Genomic DNA, 25,304 nt, shown 5'->3' on the forward strand with positions numbered 1-25,304 from the left:
CATCGGTTTTTTTATTAGAAATATTTTTTATTTATATTTCAAATGATTTCCCCTTTTCTGGCCCCCCAGTCCCCGAAAGTCCTATAAGCCCCCTTCCCTCCCCCTGTTCTCCTACCCACCCCTTCCCACGTCCCCGTTCTGGTTTTGCCCTTTACTGCTACATTGAGTCTTTCCAGAACAAGGGGCCACTCCTCCATTCTTCTTGGACATCATTTAATGTGTGAATTTTGTTTTGGGTATTCCAGTTTTCTAGGCTAATATCCATTTATCAGTGAGTGCATACCATGATGGATCTTTTGAGACTGGGTTACCTCACATACATCATTTGATGTGTGGATTATGTTTTGGGTATTCCAATTTTCTAGGCTAATATCCATTTATTAGAGAGTGCATACCATGATTGATCTTTTGAGACTGGGTTACTTCATTTAGTATGATGTTCTCCAGCTCCATCCATTTGTCTAAGAATTTCATGAATTCATTGTTTCTAGTGACTGAATAGTACTCCATTGTGTATATATACCACATTTTTTGTATCCATTCCTCCGTTCCAGCTTCTGGCTATTATAAATAGGGCTGCTATGAACATAGTGAAGCACGTATCCTTATTACATGCTGGGGAATCTTCTGGGAATATGCCCAGGAGTAGTATAGCAGGATCCTCCGAAAGTGATGTGCTCAGCTTTCTGAGGAACAACCAGATTGATTTCCAGAGTGGGTGTAACAATTTGCAACCTCACCAGCAGTGGAGGAGTGCTCCTCTTTTTCCACATCCAAGCCAACACCTGCTGTCTCCTGAGTTTTTGATCTTAACCATTCTGACTGGTGTAAGGTGAACTCTCAGGGTTGTTTTTATTTGCATTTTCCTAATGACTAATGATGTTGAGCATTTTTTAAGATGCTTCTCAGCCATCCGAAGTTCTTCAGGTGAAAATTCTTTGTTTATCTCTGTACCCCATTTTTTAATAGAGTTATTTGGTTCCCTGGGGTCTAACTTCTTGAGTTCTTTGTATATATTGGATATTAACCCTCTGTCAGATCTAGGGTTGGTGAAGATCTTTTCCGTATTTGTTGGTTGCCGATTTGTCCTTTGGATGGTGTCCTTTGCCTTACAGAAACTTTGTAATTTTATGAAGTCCCATTTGTCAATTCTTGATCTTAGAGCATAAGCTATTGGTGTTCTGTTCAGGAACTTTCCCCCTGTACTGATGTCCTCAGGGGTCTTCCCAAGTTTCTTTTCTATTAGCTTCAGAGTGTCTGGCTTTATGTCTAGGTCCTTGATCCATTTGGAGTTGAGCTTAGTACAAGGCAATAGGATGGATCAATTCACATTCTTCTGCATGCTGACTTCCAGTTGAACCAGCACCATTTGTTGAAAATTCTATCTTTTTTTCCACTGGATGTTTTCAGCCCCTTTGTCGAGGATCAATCCTATTCCATTGATCTGCCTGCCTGCCACTGTACCAATACCATGCAGTTTTTAACACTATTGCTCTGTAGTATTGCTTGAGGTCAGGGATACTGATTCCACCAGAATTTTTTTTGTTGTTGTTGAGAATAGTTTTAGCTATCCTGGGTTTTTGTTATTTCATGTGAATTTGAGAACTGCTCTTTCTAACTCTATGAAGATCTGAGTTGGAATTTTGATGGGGATTGCATTGAATCTGTATATGGCTTTTGGCAAAATGACCATTTTAACTATATTAATCCTGCCAATCCATGAGCATGGGAGATTTTTCCATTTTCTGAGGTCTTCTTCCATTTCCTTCTTCAGAGACTTGAAGTTCTTGTCATACAGATCTTTCACCTGTTTGGTCAGAGTCACACCAAGGTACTTTATATTGTTTGTGGCTATTGTGAAGGGTGGCATTTCCATAATTTCTTTCTCAGCCTGCTTATCCTGAGTATAGGAAGCCTACTGATTTGCTTGAGTTGATTTTATAACCAGCCACTTTGCTGAAGTTGTTTATCAGCTGTAGGAGTTCTCTGGTGGAGTTTTTTGGATCTCTTAGGTATACTATCATATCATCTGCAAATAGTGATAGTTTGACTTCTTCCTTTCCAATTTGTATCTCTTTGACCTCCTTATGTTGTCTAATTGCCCTAATTAGTACCTCAAGTACTATATTGAAAAGATAAGGAGGGAGGGGCAGCCTTGTCTAGTCCCTGATTTTAGTGGGATTGCTTCAAGTTGTTCTCCATTTAGTTTGATGTTGGCTACCAGTTTGCTGTATATTGCTTTTACTATGTGTAAGTATGAGCCTTGAATTCCTGTTCTTTCCAAGACTTAAGCATGAAAAGATGCTGAATTTTGTCAAGTGCTTTTTCAGCCTCCAATGAAATGACCATGTGGATTTTTTCTTTGAGTTTGTTTATGTAGTGTATTGCGTTGATGAATTTCCATATATTGAACCATCCCTGCATCCCTGGGATAAAACCTACTTGATCATGATGGATGATCATTTTGATGTGTTATTGGATTCAGTTGGCAAAAATTTTATTGAGTATTTTTGCATCAATGTTCATAAGGGAAATTAGTCTGAAGTTCTCTTTCTTTGTTGGATCCTTGTGTGGTTTTTGTATCAGTGTAATTGTGGCTTCATAGAAGGAGTTGGGTAGTATTCCTTCTGTTTCTATTTGGTGGAATAGTTTGAAGAGTATTGGTGTTAGGTCTTCTTCGAAGGTCTGATAGAATTCTGCACTGAAACCATCTGGTCCTGTGCTTTAAATGTGAGGAATACAAAACTTTAGAAAAAGACTTATGAGTCACATATCAGTATTAATATATTTGTTGTGGGATACAATTTAGCATAGCTGTATTAAATGTTTAAAATATGTTTGTACACATACAAACAGAAATGCACATAGAGAAAGTGTTACTTGGGATTTACTCCACAGTAATGTACCTTACTATTGACTACCGAAATGACTACAGATAATAGTTTCTGGGAGTACCAAGACAGAGAAGTAGGAGGGGGTAGATCCGAGAATGGGTGGAGGGAAGAGGGCTTATGGGACTTTTGGGGAGGGGGAAACTGGGAAAAGGAAAATCATTTGGAAAGTAAACAAAGAATATAGAAAATAAAAAATAAAGAAAAAGAAATTGAAGAAAAGGATTTAATAATAGGGTGATGAAACCAATTACATCTTTGTATCAATAAGTATGCTTTATTTATATTTATTAAGTATGAAGGAAGTCACATGAGCTTGTTCATATGCTGAGAACTAAAGTCTGACTAGCATTTCCTTCATACATCCAGTGACAAGAGCTTAGAAATCTTTTCAATACATCTGGGGGGAAAACCCTCATGTTGAAGAAATAAGACAAACCTCTAAGTCAATGCTTCATGAATTAAAAAGTTTGGAATTGTCTATAAAATTAGCTACAATGTATAGATATCAAAAACAAGATAAACAGGGAACCTCCTCATGTATACATACATACAAACTGAAGCATGTATGAAATTTACTGGCTAGTAGTTCCCCTCCTACCTACTTTTATGAAACTAAATTAATATATTTCCAGGGTATAATATAGCCACATATGTCTTTTCTGAACATTTTATTAGGCACATGTTAACACAAGCAAACTGTTCCTTCCAAATAAGTCAGGTAAGGGTCTTTGATAGAAAAATTACCTAGGCTTTTCTTCTATAATGCTGTGAAGCACACCTGTGAATGAGTTAAGCAAGCTACAGTGATGTAGACATTTTGCCTTTTGGTCACAATTCACTGGCAGTGCTTCTAAGCTGTGTTTACTAACTGTTAGTATGAAAACTAGTAATTAAAGAACATTAACATTTTCCAATACTGTAATTTCACTGGTACCACAGGAACTAAAGTAATCCACCCTAAAGCAACATTTCAAATGTACTATGTTTCTAAACGAAAAGGGACTATTCTTCTAAAGCAAATATAAAATGTCCATTTTTATAATAAGTATAAAAAAACCATTTGAGAAATCCACTGAACTCTTAATCTGAAAGGCAATTGTTTTCCTGTTTTATGAAAGAGTTATAATTGGGAATAATCTGAGCTTCCTAACAATGAACATGTTAATCCACTGACTGTATTTTCTGGTATCCTGTTTCATGCAGTTATCATACCGATTTTGAAATGGATGGGAAAGATAGTGCCTGCCTATTATTACTGGTTTTCCCTTCCCAGAGATATGAAGCAGGATTGTTCATCATTCATCACAACAGGATTTCCTCTCCTAAATGATCCATCAGAGAAACATCCACTTATACTGATGGTTGTGCTTGGTGACAAGAGCAGAGGAAACTCTCTATCTTAAGTGGGCAGAACAGAGGCAAAAGATAAGTGGAGATCCACAGGCATTTATATCATCTCAGTATAATATTTGAGTTCATTTGAGAAGAGATTACAACAGCAACAAATAAGATGGGGCTCAGTTACACAATATGCATTTGTTGGAACTAGTATGACATATACCTCGAGGGCATTTAATTCATTAGATAAACTTGGATGATCCTAAAAATGAAAGTTTCATTCAAAACTATGTCAGAATACAAGAAAATAATGATATTTGTAGATATACCCATGCATTTGTAAGGAAAACATATTGTAACACATATTTAACGCATATCATGTGTTTATAAAAATAAAATTCATTATGTCCAAATGTTATTCCTCTTTATACAAACTAAGAGTATTTCTATACTCTTTTATTAAATGAATGATAAAATTATATTTTTATGTATTATGTAATAAAATCTCATTAATGGATGTGACCATTAGAAATAATAGATTATACATATCGATGAAATGGGGTACTTAGTAAAAATAACTGTATTTCTTAAACTGCTTATTTTTCCTTCATCTACTTCTATGTTGACAGATAGTACTATACAATTTGATACCATTATCAAGTGTAATTTAATCACCCAGAAAGTCACAAAACTAAATATTCTAGAACCTCTGGAATAGGATCAGTACACATTTGAAATGAAGACAGAGCTTACAGTGGTTAAAAATTCAATCTTTGGTTGGTGGTTTAATCCCTGGAAGCTCTGGGGGTACTGGTTGGTTCATATTGCTGTTCCTTCTATGGGGCTGACAGCTCCTTCAGCTCCTGGGGTCCTTTCTCTAGCTCCTCCATTGGGAACCCTGTGCTCAGTCCAATGGATTGCTATGAGCATGCTCCTCTGTATTTGTCATTCACTGGCAGAGCCTCTCAGGAGCCAGTTCTATCAGTCTCCTGTCAGCTAGCACTTGTTGGCATCCACAGTAGTATCTGCATTTGGTAATTGTATATGGGATGGGCTCCCAGGTGGGGCAGTGTCTGAATGGCCTTTCCTATATAAGCAGCAGGAAGGGAGTTGGGATAGGGGTTTTTGGAGGGGAAATGAGGAAAGGGGATAACTTTTGAAATGTAAATAAAGAAAATACCTAATTAAAAAAGAAGGAAGGAAAAAACAATTCAATCCATGTTTTGAATCTTCAATGGATCTTAAAAAATAATTTAAAAATTTTTATGTGTGTGTTTATATGAAGGCAGGTGTATATGAGTGCAGGCATCCAAGGAGGCCAGGAAAGGGCATCAGATCCTGTGCAGTTATGAGCAGTTGTGAGCTGCCTGATAAAAGGTTCTAAGAACTGTACTCTGGTCCTCTAAAAGAGCAGCATGTACTCTTAATCATCGAGCCATTTCTCCAGATCTCACCTTGAGATCTCTATATGTAGATTCTCCTTTAGTGGATCTGGATTGGGTACCAAAGTTCGGTATTTCTAACAGCTTTCTAGGTCATCCTAGGCTGACATTTGATATTTTGAGTGGCAAAAATCTGCATATAAGACAAAACTATCTTACTTTTTAGGCTGTTATGTTTTTCTGTGAAGCACTGGTAACCAGCTTCTTTCCAAAATATACTTGTAAATCAGTACTCTCACTTAGGATACACCATTTACCCATTATAGTATCTACTTGGCATATGCTCATTCTAAGAATATACAACTTTACTTCTTCTACTATACTACATTTGCTCAGATATTTGCACAGTAACATATTGTACTACACAGTAACATATTGTAGATTAAAGGATGAGAAATTTGCAAGAGAGCAGACATGATTGACAAGACCCCCAAATTACTTGTACCAATACATTTTCTTTTGTGTGTAGAGATTTCACACTTGCTTTGTTTACGTGCTATTTGGAACCCATCTACTATTATGCTGACCTTTGGAAGCATAAGATTGCAAAAGTAACTGTTATTCATCAGATGTAATTGTCATCTTGGAAGCTTACTTTTGAATATGCTAACTCTTTCTAGTTCTTTCTGAACTCTGGCTGGCTGGCTCAACTGGCTGGTTCAACTCAGCTCAAACTCTTCTTCATGCTGACTGATTCAATCTGGTTTCTCTCAGGATCTTATTGAATTGCTTTATTTGGCCTCAAACTATGACAATTTGTTCTAATCTTCTGGTTTCTTCTCATTCTTTGGCTAGTTCTGTCTTTATGTGTTACCTGTCTCTATAAATCCATCCCAGTAAAACTGCCTTCTCCCTCTCCCTCTTCTTCTCCCTACCTCATCTCTCTCCTAACCTCACTGTTCTCTTAAGTCACATCTCTTTACTGTGCTGTTCTCATGAGAGTTGGGTGTATCCTATCTCTGCTGTCAAACCTTTCTTTGATTCATCACTTTGGTGCATAATTAGACTTCATTTTTAAACATTACTGTTTCTTTCTATAAACTAAGTTTACCTTCATTGTTTGGGATTGAATGTATGTACTAAGGGCATGTCTATATTCAAGCCAGAGAGATTAAAAGTGTGTCATTCCAGCTAGATCACAAAGACCTAGAAGGTTTTTGGATTCCTGGATGTGATTCTTTGCCAGAGTAGACATGTTGATGGTTTAAAAATCCTTTACATATGACCTTATCCATGTATTAGTACCTAGACTTTATGCTACATTTAAATGACTGCCATTTAATGTTGGCAAATATGTTGAACACTCACATCTTTTTATATCAAATTAAAGTTCTGTAAATGCCATGGATCACTGTGATAGGGGCTAAAGGGAAACTATTTTCAATAATTGTCAAAACTAAGGGATTCTGTCTTTTATATAAAAAAAAAAAAAAGTAAAGCAAGACATTTCTTGTAAACTTCATGTTGCTCCACTATAATCTTAGGGCCACAGTAACAATGATGTGTATGTTTGACAATAGCAGTAGCTGTTTGACATTAGAACTTCCCCACATTACAAGTTCATGAAACCAATTAGAATAACTAAAAGATTAATTTTATTTCTTAAATTTTACTGCATGCATTCTTATTTTTCTGAGTAAAGAATTTGTACTGGGTGTAATGCTTCTCTGTGAGCATCACATTTATAGTTATTATCCTAAATATATTGAAACATATTTCCTTTTAATTTTTATTGAAATTTCTAGCATTTTACTCTTGGTGATTTGATGATTTGTCATGGGAATGAAAGAACATGAAGACTGCTGAGATCTTTCATATGTTTGTGTTCCATGACTCAGTTGTCTGTTCTCTGGAACAATTCTCAGCTTAGGGTAAAAAAAAAAAAAAGGTTGTGCTTAAATAAATAAAGCAAATGATTTAAAAAATAGTTATTATACCAAAAAGAATTGTACCAGAAGAGAGAGAAAATAATGTTGGATGGAGAAGAGTAGTAGGTCATAAGTACTTTCTTCATCCATTGTATGCTTATTATCTGAAATCTCGTATTCCTGACCTAGATGGTATTATTAGAATTATTGGGTTGTGGGAACAGGGAAGGGCAGCAAGCTTCCGGATGTAGTCTCCAGGCTCATAGCTTTAAGGCTTTAAGCAGAACAGGTGTCTGAGACCTTATTGATAGAAGGCACCCACAGCAGCTGACATCTTACACAACTTAACTGCTATTGCCCACTGTAGTGGGTGGTTCTAAAGCTAAGGTCCTATTTCCCAATTGGTTCTTGATCAATCAATAAAGATGCCAAGAGCCGATTGCTGGGTAAAAGAAAAGAAGTGGGACTTGCAGGTCCCACAGGCAAGCTAATGGAAGCAGGAAGAGAATGGGGATTTTTGCCATGCTTTGGAGGGAGAAAAGGTGACCAGTCATGTGAGATCTCTGGTGGAGTGACCATAGGCCAGTTCCCCAGGCGGGAGATTAGAAACATAACTAAGTGGAGAGGCCAGTTTGGGATTGCTGAAAAGTAGAAGGTAACTGAGCAACTAAAGTTGATGGCAGATTTAGTGTGCTAAGCTGGGAGTGAAAAAAGGGGGGGTGGGGGCACAAGATAGCCAAGTACCTCTTAGAAGTGCCTAGGAATTGAGGCAATAAGGCAGGTTGAAAATTAGCTAATGTGTGTTTGTGTGTGTGTCTTTCATCTGCATATCTGAGGGAACATGGCTGAGAGCTGGGAGCTTAAAGCAAAGTATTTTAAAGAGTTTAAAGAGTTTATTTATTATTATTTTTAAAATATTTAAAGAGTTTAAAGCAAAGTAGTGAAATTTACATACTACAGCCCACCTCAACAGTAATTCACCATTGATACAGGATAGAAAACTTAGCAACAAGACCCTGTGAACTGGAATACAATGGGGATTGAGAAGAAAAAGAGATCATAGTGTCAAGGGTGTCAGAAGGCCCAGATGAGGCCCTGAAAAGGGCAGCAGACCAAACACCTATGCAAGTCCAGCCTTGGAGCACTGGTTACACTGTGACATCTAAGATCAGATAGATCTACTGCTATCCACATGGTGTACTGACAACCTTCTTTGTCCCTATTACCTCATCTTATTAGCAATGTAGGGGCTGGGGCCAAGGACAATAAAATCCAATGTGATTGATTAGCTACACAAAATGAGATCTGGCTGTAATAACCTATTGAGACTTGACATAACTAAAATAGAAAATGACCTTAAACCCCACTAACTGGGAAAAAAATGACTTTTTCATTAATCTTCCACACCACAACTTGGAGCTTTCGAACAAAGATTTATGATCACATGAGATAGATTTGGGGTTCAACAATATATAATGCCTTTCAAAAATAAAGTTTCTTTGTGTTAAATTTTGTTTAGTTTTAAATAGTCAATTTATAAAATATAGTTTTGCACTTTAGGTATCTTCTGAAAAAGCCATTATTGAACATATTTCTGGGTTTTAAAAAGTTGGTCAACATTTGGAAATTCACTGTTCAATTCTTTGCTGGACAACGCATTCTTTTTTTTGCTCACTAGGCACTGTTATCCTCCTCTTCCTACCCTACCAAGTCCAGTGGGCACTGAGGTTCAGTGCAATGGGTAGTGATATAGCTTCAAAAGTAATGTTTCTTATGAAGAAGCTGAAGTTAGCTATTTCTAATTTGGGGAATTTGGACACGTAATTAAAACTATTTGTACAATGATTTGTTTCTGAAATGTTGTCGGAATTGAGTTAGCTTCATCAGAACAGTAGCTGCATTTAATAACACTATCTAGCTGCACTTACACTACTGCTATCTTGGTAGTTATATTCTGTATACATTTACTCATGTGGAACAAGAGTTTTATTAAGACTGTTTTACTCATGATTTCCATGCTTTGAATTGTCAAACATTTTTTCCCTTGCCATCTAATATTTGGAGATATGGACAAGCTGGTCTTTTCCTCCTGGTCTCCTTTTCCATGTACCATACAGGAGCAAAATCTCCTACTTTACCTCTTTCTTTCAGCCAAGAAGCTGTAACCAATTGCCCAGAATATGTGATGTGTTAACCAAGGAGGTCTATGAATTCACAAAATGTTCCCAACATGCAACATTTGATTTTTTGCCTTTGCTTGCTCTTTTTTACTGCCACAATGAACTTGTTTTGCTGTTGATAAATCATTAAATTGAAGTGAATGCCATCATTAGAATTCCTTTAGCTCTACTTTGCCATTCTGTGAAATGTCTTTTTAGAGTTTCTTTCTACATCATACTTGCCTAATCTGTTTTCCCTAATTTTTCTCCTTTGAATAGTATAGCATGAGTTGTAGCTCGTAAGTGTTGTGTGTGTCAGTTATATAGTCTTGCCATGTTCTATTGTATACTGTGGGATCATGTGAACATACTATTAAAATGGCACAGTCAGGTTGAAAGCTCTTTTTCAATAATTCTGCATAGTAACAGACTTGCATATGCTGGTAATGGCCCAGAGAACACACTAAGAATCAGTATTCTTCATATATGATAACAAAAGCAACTTCATCACTTCTACAACATTTGTTTCTTCTACCACCATGCTGTAGATTGTAAGCATGCTGAAATAATTCCTCGGTTAGCTCATGAAGGAATAATATAGTCCTGCTGTTCTGTAGAAAAAGAAAACAAAGCAAGGAGATTAATCAGTATGCCCAAAGATATGTAACTCAAGGGTCCATTCTTTATTTTTTCTAATGTTTGTGTGTGTGGAGGGGTTGTGTGTGTTTGAGTTCTAAAATACAGCAATAACAAAAATGTTTTCATAGAATTGAATTTACTTTATCTTGAAGGCACTTGTCAATATTGATAACAACATGAAGTGCCATAGTATTCATGTAGTAATTCAGTTATACATTATATTAAACATATACTCCATTATATAAATATATATGACAACCTTTTGTAAATAAATATCAGTTATAATTACATATAACTGTATTTTAATCTTCATTTTTTTCATTTATTGAAAGAAGATTTTTTCTCACATATTATATTCTTATTATAGTTTCCCCTCCCTTTACTCCTTCCAGTTTCTCCACATATCCCCTCCTATCTGGATCCATCCCCTTTCTGTTTTTCATTATAAAATAAGCAGGCTTCTGAGAGATAATAACAAAATAGAATATAATAAGACAAGACAAAACTAACATATCAATACAAGACAATATTTTAATGTTCTACTATAACACTCTGGTATAAAAACTGACCACCATTTGTTTGTTATTAGTAGGTTAAAAACCTCTTGTATTCCATAATCATTTAATCATTTTTTTTAGTTCAGAAGTGAAAGGATAATTAAAAAGAGGTGGTGTCATATTCATCGCTCAGTGTGTCAGACATTGCTCTAAGGACTATGGGTCATAGCTGATATGTTACTGAACACTGAGCTGAGCTGAGCTCAGTGCTCAATTTATTTACTTGTCATTATTAGATATATTCTGGATTTATAAAACAAGCAGATTACAAAGGAAAGCATTTCATTCACAAATTTTATAATTTACACTGAGACAACAGAAATAAAATTTTGTATGCATGAGAGTATTTGCAACATATTTCAACACATTTGTCCACCAGTTTCTGTATTCAGGTTACCATAAACCCCACATATTATAATATATCTATATATTTAAAATTAATTTTAATATATTTTAAATAAAAACTAGTACAAAAGACTTATATTTTAACTGGACAGCATTTGTGTAAAGCTAGTAGGGAGTGGATCATATACTTTTCACAGTTCACTAAACTCTATAAACAAGTGCCATTTCATCATGAAACCAGACATGTCTAAGGCTGTGGGAATGTGGCTGTTTATGGGTGAGGCCTGTGGGTAACCACATGTCTACTAAGTGACTGACCATGTCTGCCTTCCTTTGACTTTAGTATTTATCCTTCTGACTGCAATACTCAAAGTGGTTCCTGTGTGATCTCTATCATCAAAATAGTGACAGTGAGTTAGTGTACTTAGTTTTAATATGAAGTATATGGATTCAAACCATGAAAGATGTTTGTGCATTCTAATAGCAATTTAGGACAGCATTCTAGCCAGGGAAACAATTGCCACATCTATTAGGGTCACAGAAAGTTTCCTACCAGCCAACATACAGCCACCACACTCTTGTAAAAACCAGAGAGGGCAACAGAAACCAAGGAACAAAATACCCACCCAACAAAGACAAAGCCTAGACATCAGTGCCTAGTACTACAATCTCCCCAAATTCAAATGCCTAGATATCAGCATAAATCTCAATGAGAAACAGCCAGGACAATAAGTCCCCATTAGAGCCCAGCAACTCTACCACAGCTGGACTGATGATTCCACCCTAGCTAAAGCACAGTATAAAGATCTTAAAATAGCTTTTTAGAATATGGCAGAGGTATTAAAGAAGAAATGAACAAATCCTTCAAAGTAATCTGCTGAACCCAAACAGCCATCTCATGATCTAACACTAGAAGTAGAATAATAGAGAATATGCATGCAGAGGGATATTTGGAATTGAACAATTTAGAAACGTAAACAAGAGGCAAGTTTCACCAACAGAAAACAAAAGATGAAAGAGATAATCAACAGCATTGAACACATAATAAAAAAAAATAAAATATTGGTCAAAAATGTTAAATCTGAACAATTTCTAGTATAAAACAGCTAGCAAGACTGTGACATCATAAAAAAGACAAAAATCTAAGACTAGTAGAAATAAATGAAGGGAAAAACCATGTCTAAGACATAGAAAATAATTTCAACAAAACCATTAATGAAAATTTCCCAAAACTACAGAAGGACATGCCTATCAATAGCCACACAAAACACCATATAAACTAAACCATAAAATAAAGTTTCCTTGGCACAAAACAATCAAAATACTAAGTGCATAGAACAAAGAAAGATTAAAAAGTTATAAGGAAAAAGGACCAAGAAATATTAATATATAAAGAATGACCTATTAAAATTACATGAGAATTCTCAATAGAAACTCTAAAAGCCACAGTGGCCTAGAAAGATGTACTCCTATATCTATGAGGACACAGATGCTAGCCCACACTCCTATACCCAACAAATCTTTCAATTAGCACCGTAGGGAGAAATAAGAATAAATTTAAGAAATATGTATGTAAAAATATAGCCCTACCAAAGGTGCTAGGAATAAAAGTCCAATCTAAAGAAGTTAATTGCACCCAAGAAAGACAGAGAACAAATGATTTCAGACCAACCAAAGATGGGAAGATCACATGCATTCACACACATATGTGCACACATGCACGCATGTGCATACACACACACACACACACACACACACACTCACACACACACACACACACACACACACACACTGAGAGAGAGATCTCAATTTTCCACTAAAAGAGACTAACAGAATACATTCTAAAACAGGATCCATCTTTCAGATGCCTCCAAGAACCACTCCTTATCCTCAAGGATAGATACTAACTCAGAATAAAAGAACAGAAAAACATATTCCAGGGATCTAAGAAGCAAACTCATTTTAGCATCTGACAAAATAGACTTCAAACCAAAATTAATCAGAATACATAGGTAAGGACACTATATACTCATTAAAGGAGAAAGAACCAAGGAATCATTGCAATTTTAATATCTATACCCCAAAGAAAAGGGCACCCACATTTTTAAAAGAAACACTACTACAGTTTAAATCACATATTGACTCTCGCAAACTGTTAGGAGGAAAGTTTAATATCCTATTCTCACCAATGGATAGGTCATACAAAGAAAAACTAAACAGAAATGTTGGAGCTAAGAGATGTTTTAAACCAAATGGATATAACATATATTTATGGAACACTTCACCAAACTCAGAAGAATATGCCTTCTTCTCAGCACCCTATGAGTTTTTCTCCTAAAATAAACCACATACTCAGACACAAAGCAGGTCTCAACAGACACAAGAATACTGAAATAGTATCCTGCATCCTATATGCCCACCAAGGATTAACTAGACATCAACATAGCAGAATCAACAAAATGCTTGCAAACTAATAGAAAGTCAGAAATTCATTACTGGATGAAATATGGGTCAAAACAGAAAGTAGGAAAGAAATGAAAGACTTTCTAATATTGGCTGAAAATGAATACACAATATAACCAAACATATGGGACACAATGAAGTCTATTCTAAGAGTCAAGTCAACTAAGAGCCTACATGAACAACTTATAGTAGTATGATATTAGAATCTTAAAAGCACAATTGAAAACTCTAGAACAAAAAGAAGAAATTACACCCAAATGGAGTAAACAGCATGAAATAATCAAACTCAGAGCTGAAACCAAGAAAAATAGAAACAAATAAACAATAGAAAAAATTGAGATAAGGAATTGGTTCTATTAAGTAAAAGAAGCGAAATAATATGCAAATTAAAAATTAAAGTGGGACACAAAAATCACAATGGAAATACAAAAAGTCACAGGTACATACATTAAAAATTTACACTCTTCCCATTAAAACAATTAAAAATGATTTCTCAATACATATCAGAAACTAAAATTTTGATCAGATATGTAATTTAAACAGTCCCCAATGAAATAAAACCACAAACTAAAAGTCTCCCAAAAAAAAAAGGAAAAAGGCACTCAGACATAGATGCTTTTAGTCCAAAATTCCACCAGACCCTCAAGGAAGTATTAAATATTCCTCAAATTATCCACAAAATAGAAACAGAAGAGAAGGAACATTGCCTAATTCATTATACAAGGCCAAAGTTAACCTGGTAGCAAAGGCCATAAAGGTCCAACAAAGAAAGAGAATCAAAATTCCATTATGAACACTGATGCAAAAAAAAATTACCAATACTTGAAAACAAAACCTAAGAATACATTAAAAAAATCACCTACCATGATCAAGTAGGTTTCATCCCATAGATGCAGGGATGGTCTGACATATAAAAAACTTGGTGAATATAATAAATCTTATAAACAAACTAAAAGTTAAAACCCACAAAATCATCTCATTAGATTTAGACAAAAAGCCTGTGAAAAAAAATCTTATACTCCTTCATGATAAAAAGTACTAGAACGATACATATATACAAGATACATATCTAAGGCAGTTTATAGCAAGCATACAGAAAACAACTTAAATGGAGAAAATCTCAAAGGAATTACACTAAAATCACTAATAAGACAAAGTTTTCACTCTCTCCCTAGTATTCAACATAGTAATTGAAATCTTAGAGCAATAAGACAACTGAAGGAGATCAAGATTACAAATTGGAAGTGAAGAAATCAAAGTATCTTTATTTGAAGACAGGTGATGTGATAGTATACATAAATGATATGATAATATATATAAAATAGTATATAATATATTCCACTGGGAAAGTCCTATACTAATAAACATTTTCAGCAAAGTAGTTGGATATGAAATTAACTGTAAAAATCAGTATCACTCCCATATACAAATGACAAATGAACTACACACAAAAAAAGAAATAGTAGAAATAACACATTTCCCAATAGTCTCAAATATGATACATCATGGGGTATCACTAACCATGCAAGTGAAAGATTGAAAGGATTAAAAACTTTAAATCACTGATGAAGAAAATTAAATATATCAGAAGATGGGAAAATCTTCCATGCTCATGGATTACTTGGATTAATGTAGGAAAAATAGTCATCCTCTCAAAAGTAATCCACAAACTCAATGTAATCCCCACTCAAATTCCAACAAAATTGTTTAGCTGCTGTGATAGAATAGTTCTCACCTTTACATGAAAGCAAAACAAACAAACAAACAAACCAAGAAGGATAGCCAAAACAATCCCAAAATAATAAAAGAACTGCTGGGGGTATCACTATTTCTTGATTCAAGTTGTATTACAAAGCTATAGTAATAAAAATCTCATAGTGTTGGCACAAAAACAAATACATTGATCAATGGAATTGAATTGATAAGTCTACACACCTATGAACACTTAATTTTTTGATAAAAAAAAGAGCCAGAATCACACATTGTAAATAAGACAGCATCTTCAATAAATAATGCTGACCCAACTGGATGTTTGCATGTAAAAGAATGCAAATATATACATGCTTATAACCTTGCTAAAGCTCAACTCAAAATGTATCAAAGACCTCAAATCAAACCAGTTACACTGAACCTGATGGAAGAAAAAGTGGGAAATTGCTTCGAATTCAATTGTAGAGAAAAAGTCTTTTTGAACATAGCATTGTTAGCATGGGCACTGAGATCAGCAATTAATAAATGTTACTTCATGAAACTGAAATGGCACCAACATTTGGATAAAGCAGAAGACTATTGATTTGGAAAAGATTTTTTAACAGCTGTACTTCAAATATAAGGCCAACATTCAAAATATGTAAAGAACTCAAAAACCTAGATATAAACAAAGTGAAAAACTCAATTTAAAAATGGAATACAGATCTAAACAGAATTATCAACAGCAGAAACACAAATTACTGAGAAACACTTAAAGAAATACTCAACAACCTTAGCCATCAGCATACTTCAATAAAAACTACTTTGAGATTTCATTTTACACTTGCCAGAATGGCTAAGATAATAAATCTAGTGACAATTTATACTGGCGAGGATATTTAGTAAGAGGAGCACACATCCTTTGCTGCTAGGAGTGCAAACTAATACAAACACTATGGAAATAAATTGGGGCAGTTCTTCAGGAAGGTGGGAATTGATCTATCTTGAGATCCAGCTATACCACTGTTGGGCATATACCCAAAGGACACTTTACCACAGACACACTTGCTCAACCATGTTCACTGATGTTCTATTCTTTAATAGACTGAAATTGGAAACAATCTAGATGTCCCTTAATAGAAGAATGGATAAAGAAAATACAATGGAGTGTTATTGAGCCACTATAAAAATTACATGAAATTTAAGGGAAACTGAATGGAACTAGAAAAATATCATGCCAAGTGTGATATCTGAGACTGAGAAAGACAAATACTGTATCTATTGTTCATATATGGATTTAGCAGCTAGGTCAATGATAACCAAGCTGTATTCTGTAGAAATGTAGAGTTTAGGTACAGAATAAGCGACAACAGGGAATACATAGATATTTTATGAAGAGGCTATAGAATAGTTCATTATGGATAGATATAGGATTGGATCAGAAGGAAAGGATTAACAGGGGAGAAGGAGAAGAGAGGGGGCAAAGAAGGGAATAGAGTGACAGACAAAATTAAAGGCCATTTGAGAGGTTATATGGAAGCTCCCAAAAGTATACACCTATGTAAAGGTGATTCAAATAAAATCACCAAATAATTTGGTAGACAGTGCTTTAACCTATCACTAAATGAAGCTTCCAGTACCAAGACTGGATTTTGCTTAATTGAATTATTAGTTGAAGGGTATCCATCTGAAACCAGCAAATAACCCAGCATACAACCCAGTTTATTGCTGAGATTATAGGTTGGTCTTCACAACTGATGGCAAAGTCCTGTTGCGGAAGATAATACACAACTCATGGAAAATTAGAATTTTAGCTGGTGCCTACATAGAGCCTTTAATTACAAATACTAGTGTCTGTGGCACAAGAAAGAGAAATGTTAGTATCCACTCAGTCATAATGCTTTAATCTACAGTGGTAGTGTTCTTAAAAAATATATTAGGGCAATGGTAGCACAAAACTTGTGAGAGTGACCAGCGAAAGTGTGATTTGGCCTAAATCCCGCTCTATAAAATAAAACACTTTCCTGACACTGCTTAGTTGATCAAAAACTGCAATCCCAGCACTCTGGGAGGCAGAGACAGGCAGATTTCTGAGTTCTGGGTCAGCCTGGTCTACAGAGTGAGTTCCAGGAGAGCCAGGGCTATACAGAGAAACCCTGATTCAAAAAAAAAAAAAAGAAAGAAAAAGAAAAAAAAAAGAAAGAAAAAAGAAAGAAAAAAGAAAGGAAGGAAGGAAGAAAAGTAAAGAAAAGAAAAGAAAAGAAAAAGAAAACAAAAGAAAGAAGAACTAGAGACTAAATGCCCAAGGTTCCCAGGGTAAAACTGAATACAAACAAACACAAATATAGCAATAAAATGACTGACTCCTGATAACATTGTGCCATGTTTATAGATCAGTGCCTTGCTTAGGCATGGTCTGAAATGACCTCATCCTGCAGCAGATGGGAACAAATACAGAGACCCACAGACAGATATTATGCAGTGAGAGACCTTGGAATACTTAGGCCTAAACTAGATGTCTCTGTCAAATCCCTTCCCTCAGGGCTCAGGGAACCCTGCAGAGGAGGAAGTACTGAGCATATAAAAGCTGGAGGGGAAGGAGGACACCTAGGTAACCAGATCCTGTAAATCAACATGAGCAAAGCTCATAAAACCTAACACAGCATGTTGAAGGCCCACACAGGTCTGCACTAGTTCATTTGCATACATATACACATACACACACATACATATATATACATATATATACGTATATATGTGTATATATAGATAATATATCTATCTATCTATAAATCTCTATCTATCTATTTATCTATCTCTATCTATACATATGTACATATATATATATACACATATACACATATACACATATACACATATACACATACATACATATACACATATACACATATACACATATATACATATACACATATATGCATATATGCATATATGCACATATACATATATACATATGTACACATATACATATATATATACATATACACATATACACAAATATACATATATGCACATCTACACATCTACACATATACACATATACATATATACATATATACACATTATATACATATATACATATATACATATATACATATATACATATATACATATATACATATATACATGTATACATGTATACATGTATACATGTATACATATATACATATATATATTGTGGCTTCCAGTTAGTATTTTTCTAGGATTCCTGAGAGGGCCAATAACTTGGGCTTTTATCTTGGGCTCCTTTCCTTCTCTTTGCTTGTTGTGTCCAATCAGACATGTTCCTCCTTTTTCTTTTTTCTAAATCTTACTATACTTTATTATTATCCTTTAGAAGCTTGCTGTTTTCCAATGAAAACCAGAAAGAGAATAGATCTGAATAGGAGGTAAGTTAAAGAGGACTAGGGTGTAGACAAAGGGAAAACCACAATCCAGATATATGAGAAAAATTATTTTAATAAATGCAGGTTAGGGGAGCACATATTTCTGAAACAAGAGAAAAAAACCTTAAACTCTGTAAGGAATAGACAAAGAAAAATCCATATTTCCTCTCCTTTTCAAAAGTATATATACATGTATATGTATATATACTACCTTTTAAAAGTATATTTTCCCCTTTTATAAAACACAGATTTTTTTCTCATGCAAGGAAATCTAAATACATTTTCTCCTCCCTTTACTCCTTCCAGTCCCTTCCACCTCATATCCCACTTGGATCCACTCATTTTCTGTCTCTTGTTAGAAAAGAACAGGCTTCTAAGAGTTATCAACAAAACATAACAAAACAAAGATAAAGTAAAAACCATCATATCAAAGTTGGGCAAGGCAAAACAACAGAAAAATAAAAAAGCCAGGGAGAAGGCAGAAGAGTCAAGGTCCCCCTTGCTCACACATTCAGGAGTCCCATAAAGGTGTTAAATAAACTTAAAGCTACAGCATATGCAGAGGACCTGGTACAGACCTGCGTACGCCCTGTTCTTGCTGCTTCAGTCTCTGTGAGCGCCTGTGAGCTTTGCTCTGTTTTAGAGGGTCTTGGTTTCCTAGTATCCTCTGTCCCCTCTGTCGCCCTCAATCATTCTTCCTCCTCTTCCATGGGGTTTCATGAGCTAGAAGAGAATTTGATGGAGTCATCACATTTAGAGCTGTGGTTCCAGTCTCTCTCTCTCTCTCTCTCTCTCTCTCTCTCTCTCTCTCTCTCTCTCTCTGTGTGTGTGTGTGTGTGTGTGTGTGTGCATAATGTCTGTCTCTGTATTTGTTCCCCATTTGTTGCAGGATAGAGTGCTGTAATAATGATAGGAAAGACATATTTTCAAAAGTGCACATGCATATACATGGATATGCACAAATGTGCACCCTAAACAATTTTCCTTGACAAAATCCACAAACTGTACATCTTGTGTAGCCACATTTAGCTTTCTTTCTGTCCTACTTCTGAAGGTAAAGAGATCCTTAGTAACAAAGTGTTTCTTTCATTTCTAAATTTATACAACTTCAAGTAAAACTCAAGGCAAGGATCTTTCTGCATGTATAAGTCACTCCACACTAAGAGAGTGGGTCGTAAATGCTGAGTTCTAAGTTGGCTGTGCTTGTCTTGTGATTTCTGCACCTCACCCAGAGGCAAAGAACTGAGGCTTATTTTCACCCTTGAAGTTCAAAGTTAATTCTGTTTATTTTAAAAGTTCTCATCTGAGAATTATAATGTTTGTTTTTATAGAATGAGATCATTTGGCCATAGATTTTTGAGTATTTATCCAATATAACAACATAACAGAACCAAAATTAATGACTCTAGACATGTAATGACTGGGACCAATATTATCCAAGCGGTAGAAAAAATGTTTCAATCTATATAATCACTGACTTAAAGCAGTTTATTGACCTAATTTTACAGATGTACCATAGTTTATTCAAATTTAGAAGATTATTTTGTTCCTATAATTGATTTTTGACTTTGAAAGTTATTTATCATACTGTAATTTAAACTTTTAGTGACCTGTTTGGCAACTATTAAATGCCCTCCGACAGCACTTAAAAACAAATTAAACTTTAGAAAAATAAATGTTCTGACAGCCACATTACTTAGATTCTTACTAGTTTCAGGATCAGTTGTATGCTAATTTGCACACATCCTATCACTTTTAAACTTATACCTAGCAAGTGCAGGTCACTTTAATAGTTCTCCAATAAGCAGAGAATAGGAAAAGTAAAGGCAAATAAAGTTTCTGTAAAATGTGACACTTTGGACTTACTTTCAATATCAGTATAACATTTTGTACTTTAGGTTTGGCTTCAAACAGGTTTGGATCAGAAGGCAAAGGGCATGCAGGAAGTGATGAATGTTTCCAAGGGCTTTGGAGAACTCCCAAAGCATGGCGGGGCAGAGTTATTTAACCAGCCTGCCAATGTTCATTCTCTCTTCTCTGGTAGTGCAACAAGGTCATTTGATACTATAAAAATATTATCAGAGTGAGAATTCATCTTTCAAATGTTTAAAAGACATAAATGGTTTTTCAAAATTTACAACATTTAATATCCATCTTTGCTATATTTTGGATATTTTCGCTATTATGATTATAATTTTGGTGTACTATAGAATGTTCATTCTAACACCACAGTTTTTATTTTCAAGTAAACTAGTAGGCATTCCTGTAGTTAATTAAAAGAATAGTTTAGATTCTCAGTGTCTTTTTTGATTTTTTCTTTTAGAAGTAAGAGCAAACTTTGATTTTAAAGTGATCTACTAGAAAGCGAGAAAGCTGCTATATAAGAAGGAATGGAGGCTTCCTTTATAGGAAACAAAACTACAACAACATCAAAAATTTCAAAATAACATGACACTAGAATTACTACAGTAATCCGTTCTCCAGAAAGGAATGTCGATGTTTGAAGATGTTAATACATGGTAATGGTAAGAGAATAGAATGTATTTTAAGGGAGAGCTTTCACTTCCTTCTGTAAGGACTCTCTTAAACTATGGGCATTATTCTATAAAGGTCAGTTTAGCTCTCTGTGTGATAATCAGCTCTTTCCTGAGCCGCACTTAGTTGGAAAAGACCCATTTGTCTTGAAAAAAATCCATTCCCAATGGGGTGGGTTGAGGGAGGTCAAAAGGTTCTTGAAACTTAACTTGGCATCCAAATCTTAATATGTATTTTGAGTGTGATACCTTCTCGCAGAATGTAGTCCTTTACCAAATATTTGTGGAATTCTTAGTTTGGACATTCTCTTAATTTTCCTCCTATCTCCTTCCCCTCAATGCTCAATTACTAAATAAACACAACTTGGTGCTTGACAGTCTCCCTGCCCTCTTTTACAAACACCTCAGGTGTAAGTCTTGAGCAACGGCCAGCAAATCACCCTTAGCCCTCAAAGTTTCCCATTAGAGATTTCTATATAATATACATGATACAGATTTGTTAAAGGAGAATTTGTAGGATAGGAACAAATAATTAAAGCTTAAATATAACCCACTAAATTATAACGGTAATTGAATTAGCAATATTACCCCTTCAGCTTGTTGTAGGAGACATATACCCATGCAATCCCTGTTGCATGGGTATATATTCCTAAATAAATATATAATATATTGATATCCACCTATATAAATGTCGAATATATTTAAGTTTTTTTGTAGATGTAAAATCTGTCTCTTTTTATAATATGGGTGAAAAGTATGTTCTTTTGAATTGTTTGTAAACTGAATACATATAAATTATTTGTATTTACATTTAAAATGACTTATACTATTGCTAAATAATTAGACTTGCCTTTAGGATGAATGTTGAACCACATTACTTTACAATTTTTACTGTTAAAAACAGAATTATGCCAAAGCATGTACACAATATTTTGGAACAATCTAATGTGTATTTTGTTTTTGATTTCGGTTTTGTTTTTGTTTTTTGAGACAGGGTTTCTCTGTATAGCCCCGACTGTCCTGGAACTCACTCTGTAGACCAGGCTGGCCTCGAACTCAGAAATCCACCTACCTCTGCCTCCCAAGTGCTGGGATTAAAGGCACGAGCCACCACTGCCCGGCCTAATGTGTATTTGAATTAGAGCTGTCTCTAGAAAGCACAACTCAAAGAAGTGAAAAGAAGGAGCTGGGACCCATCCACTCAGTTTATGAGTCAAGCAAACAAATTGTGACCAAGGAGATCATAGAAAGTGACTAACATGGAGAGTTATAAGGGAACAATGGCACAAGGGATTTTATTTTAGATTAAACATGTAACATTAAAGAAATTTTGTTATGTAGCATATTTATAGCTCTATGACTCCTTTTTAAAACTTAACTTTCACAATTCTGAGGTATATGAAAGATAAAGTAGAGAACGTCACTTAACCTTCTGGGGCTTGGTCTTCTCTTTACTATAAGGTAAAAAAGAAATTCACTTATCGTTTTCAGTCACATACAACCATAGAAATGGCATTGCTTTGGTGTATCTGACTATGAACGAGTTTGGGTGCTTAGAAAATACAAGATGGAGATTTGATACAGGACATTTCCCTTGCCTTTCCCGGAATGAAGTAGCCCTCCATCAGTATTCATATGTATTCCTTTCTGAGTGCACCCTCCCCTCCCATTGCTCTGTGCTGTACACCTGCAATACTATAACCGGAACCTTTCCAGTTTGGATTCCCATTCTAGAAATTAGAGAATAGCATTCACAGACACCTTTAGAATGCAGCTGGGGCTTTATCCATTAAATTTATGATGTTCCAGAAGAAAGCATAAGAATGAGATGAGAACGAAGCCAAAGAATACACAACACCAGATTCCCATGGATAGTTTATTATTGATTCTAGACCTTTGAAAGTCTGACCAGTTACTCTTACTTATTTATGAGATAACTATGCCCCATTAAAGAAATATCATCTTGAATAAGTTAACTTCATTTGTGTTATGTTTAAACTTGACATTTAACTAATACACAGTATGCTAGTGGAAAAAGCCGATCCTGATAATACAATTACTCAGTAATTACTTGTCTTTTATGTAGGCTTTAGTCCTCTGTAAAATGTCATGATTCCTACTTTTTGTCATGCAATTTTGATAGTGGACTGTTAATACACAAAGCATACCAGATAGATGACAATTCTAATTATGACAATGATGTGATATATGAAAATGAGGATGACATATGATAATGAGGGTGATATCAGATGACACTTGTTTTCAGATATATTTTCTACTTGAACTGGCAGTGCTTATGACAGATAGTGTTGTCTCAAAACAAACTGAAATGTTTTCCATCTATTTAAGAAGTTGCATCTCAATACAACTTCTAGAAACTCTCTGTAGCTGTAGATCAACTAACAATACAAAACCTTTAAGAAAAACTCATGCTATATCAATTGTGTAAGCATACCTTCACCTTCTTTTGATGAACCAACATTGTTCTGAATTTATTTTGGATGATGTGCTTATATTCATGTCTCAACAGTGTTGAGGTTTGCCTTAAAAGAAATTGTAAAAGATAAGATGTTAAATGATTTGGAAACATGTCTGTGTTTCCTATTTTAGATAAAAATGTCAGGTCCAATTCAGCTGTATTAATTTTACTCTATTTATCTAACTCAGTCAATCTACTTTTTTATCCATGACAGACAAAAGAGTACTTAATTTAGTTACGCTTAACCAAATAAAAAGAATTAACTATCATTTTCATGCTTGCTATGTTACATGTTGATAGATGACCACATAATTTTGTGTGCCTAAAGCTATGGGTTGCATTCTAATATATGAGAAATACAGTGCTATTTAGTGGAGAATGATAAATCATTGCACCACCAGAGGTTGAAAATTTGTCAAGAATTTGTCAATATTAATACCTATTTTTTCTTTGCCCCCTCTTTCTCCCACACAATACTTTATACTAGACTCAAGAAGGAAATATTGCCATATGTGTATGTATGTATGCCATCTGAAATAATGAGCAAATCAATGAAGTTATAAGTAAATGAGTATTCTTAACTATTGTTTAATGACTGTATAATCACAGAGATTGTAGTTTATAAGAACAATGATATAACAGTGATAGCCCTAATTTTGTTTTGGGGAGCTATCTGCATATCCTAAACATGCTAAATTGATGGAGCTCTAATCTTGTCTCTTGATGATACTTTGAATGATATGTTCTCAGTTGAATGATATGTAATCAGTACTTTGATTAAATAGAAGATTGTGGTCTTGAGAGAATGCACAATTGCTCAAGGAATGCTATTATTTGTTTAAACATCTGGGAAATGAAGTGGTTGTATAGGAGTGTTTCTTATTCTGGACTCTACAACTACTCAGTTAGTAGCAAAAAACAGATCCGTGGGGGAACAGGATGGACCTGTGCACTCATAAGTCATAGGCAGAGAACAAAAATGACAACAAATTTAATTGAAAAGTGATGATAACTGAAAAAAAGCAATTGTGATACATACAAAGCAGATGATTTTGAAACTTTCATCAATATAATTCTCCATAAAAAGATGAGAAAATTATAACACCAACACCAGAGACACGGTGTTAAGCAATTTTCAGGTTAGAACAGTCTGGCGGTTCCTCCGAAAACTGGGCACCTCACTTCCAGAAGATCCTGCTATACCACTCCTGGGCATATACCCAGAGGATTCCCCACCATGTAATAAGGATACATGCTCTACTATGTTCATAGCAGCCCTATTTATAATTGCCAGATGCTGGAAAGAACCCAGGTATCCCTCAACAGAAGAGTGGATGCAAAAAATGTGGTATATCTACACAATGGAGTACTATTCAGCCATTAGAAACAATGAATTCATGAAATTCTTAGGCAAATGGATGGAGCTAGAAAACATCATACTAAGTGAGATAACCCAGACTCAAAAGGTGACTCATGGTATGCACTCACTA

The sequence above is a fragment of the Apodemus sylvaticus genome, chromosome 4 (genome assembly GCF_947179515.1).
Source record: "Apodemus sylvaticus chromosome 4, mApoSyl1.1, whole genome shotgun sequence".
Classification (NCBI taxonomy): Eukaryota; Metazoa; Chordata; class Mammalia; order Rodentia; family Muridae; genus Apodemus; species Apodemus sylvaticus.